We start from the raw sequence: 2,278 nt of genomic DNA, 5'->3' as shown, positions 1-2,278 counted from the left end.
AAGCGTTGTCCTGGTTCTGTTGGATAGATACGGTGTTAACAAGGGGGATATTGGGGGTGGGTGGGGAGTGACCCCTGACAGACCTGCAAAAGCTGACCAGATCCGAGACAGGCCGTCGGCATTGGCATTGGCTGCTCCGGCGCGGTGGCGGACCACGAAGTGGAAGTCCTGGAGCGCGAGGAACCATCGTGTCACCCTGGCGTTGGTGTCTTTAGCCCGGGCCATCCATTGCAAGGGCGCGTGATCCGTTATGAGGGTGAACTTGCAGCCCAGGAGGTAATAACGCAGCTCCTTAACCGCCAGAGCTTCCTTCTCCACGGTGGCATAATTTTTCTCGGGTGGGGTCAGCTTCCTGCTAATAAATAATACGGGATGTTCCTCACCGCCCTGGATTTGAGACAGGACTGCTCCCAATCCCACGTCGGAGGCGTCCGTTTGCAGCAGGAAGGGGCAGCCGAAGTCCGGGGCGCACAAGACCGGCTCGGAAGTGAGCGCTCGCTTCACTCCCTGGAATGCCTCTTCCGCCTCGGAGCTCCAGGCCACTCGCTCTGGCTGCCCCTTCCGGGTCAGATCTGTCAGAGGGGCGGCTATCGAGGAGAAGTTAGGGATGAAGCAGCGATAATACCCCGCCAACCCTAGAAAGGCTCGTACCTGGGTCTTCGTGCTGGGGCTCGGGGCGCCGTGCACTGCCTCGACTTTTCTTTCCTGGGGTTTGATGAGGCCGCGTCCCACTTGAAACCCCAGGTACTTCGCCTCGAAGAACGCTAGGTGACATTTGCGAGGGTTGGCGGTGAGTCCAGCCCCCCGTAGTTCCAGCAGCACCCTCCGCAGACGGTGTAGGTGGTCCTCCCAACGCTCCAAATGGATCACCACGTCGTCCAGGTACGCAGCGGCATACTGTTGGTGTGGCCTTAACAGGACATCCATCATCCGTTGGAACGTGGCTGGGGCTCCATGTAGGCCGAACGGGAGGGTCCGGTACTGCCAGTGGCCACTAGGAGTAGAGAAAGCCGATTTAGGTTTTGCATTTTCAGAGTGGGGTACCTGCCAGTATCCCTTCGTGAGGTCAAGAGTGGAGATGTACCGGGCCCTTCCCAGGCGATCCAGGAGCTCGTCCACCCGAGGCATTGGGTACCCGTCAAACTCCGACACTTCGTTTAGGCGTCGGAAGTCATTGCAGAAGCGGAAGGTGCCGTCTGGTTTGGGAACCAGAACAATTGGGCTGGACCATGGGCTGCGCGATGGTTAAATCACCCCTAACTTCAACATCTGCTGGATTTCCGTCTCAATAGCCTGCCAACGAGCTTCCGGGATCCGATAGGGCCGTTGCTTAACAATGACCCCTGGGGGTGTCCGGATGTCATGCTGGAGCACCTGGGTCTGCCCGGGCGTTGTGGAGAACACATCGGAGAACTGACCGATCAGATGGTGTAGGTCGGTTTTCTGGGCTGCGGAGAGGTGGGGGTTAACCTTCACAACCACGGGCTCCGTGGTGGCAAGAGCGGCGAGTTGGTCCCTGGTCCCTATCCACTTCGTCAGCAGGTTTATATGATATAGTTGGTCCGGTTTTCGCCGGCCCAGTTGTCTCACCCGGTAGGTCACCGGGCCAATTTTTTCTAACACCGTGTACGGACCCTGCCAGGTTGCGAGGAACTTGCAGGCGGAGGTGGGGACCAGGACCATCACTCGATCCCCGGCTTGGAACTCCCGTGGCTGGGCTACCCGGTTATAATAGCGTTGTTGGGTTCGTTGAGACGCGGCGAGGTGCTCCCGGACTAACGGCATCACTCGCTCGATCCTGTCCCTCATCCCGATGACATGCTCGATGACGGATCGCTGGGGCGTGGGCTGCTGTTGTTCCCAAGCTTCCTTCGCCACATCGAGCAACCCCCGGGGCTGTCGGCCGAAAAGGAGCTCGAACGGGGTAAAGCCGGTGGACACCTGAGGGACCTCTCGTATCCCGAAGAGTACGTACGGCAGCATCAGATCCTAGTCCCGCTTGTCCTCTGCTACCACACGCCTCAACATCCGCTTCAGGGTCTGGTTGAACCGTTCGACGAGCCCATCCGTCTGGGCATGGTATACGGAGGTCCGTAACTGCTTTACCCGGAGCAGCTGGCAGAGGTCAGCCATTAGCCGGGACATGAACGGAGTACCCTGATCGGTCAGTATCTCAGCTGGGATGCCGACTCGGCTGCAGAGCAGGAACAGTTCGTGGGCGATGGCTTTTGCGGTGGTTTCCGGAGAGGAACTGCCTCTGGATACCGGGTGGCATAGT

Source organism: Sinocyclocheilus grahami, unplaced genomic scaffold, assembly GCF_001515645.1.
Source record: "Sinocyclocheilus grahami isolate Dianchi unplaced genomic scaffold, SAMN03320097.WGS_v1.1 scaffold802.1, whole genome shotgun sequence".
Classification (NCBI taxonomy): domain Eukaryota; kingdom Metazoa; phylum Chordata; class Actinopteri; order Cypriniformes; family Cyprinidae; genus Sinocyclocheilus; species Sinocyclocheilus grahami.
This window is presented reverse-complemented; position numbering follows the sequence as displayed.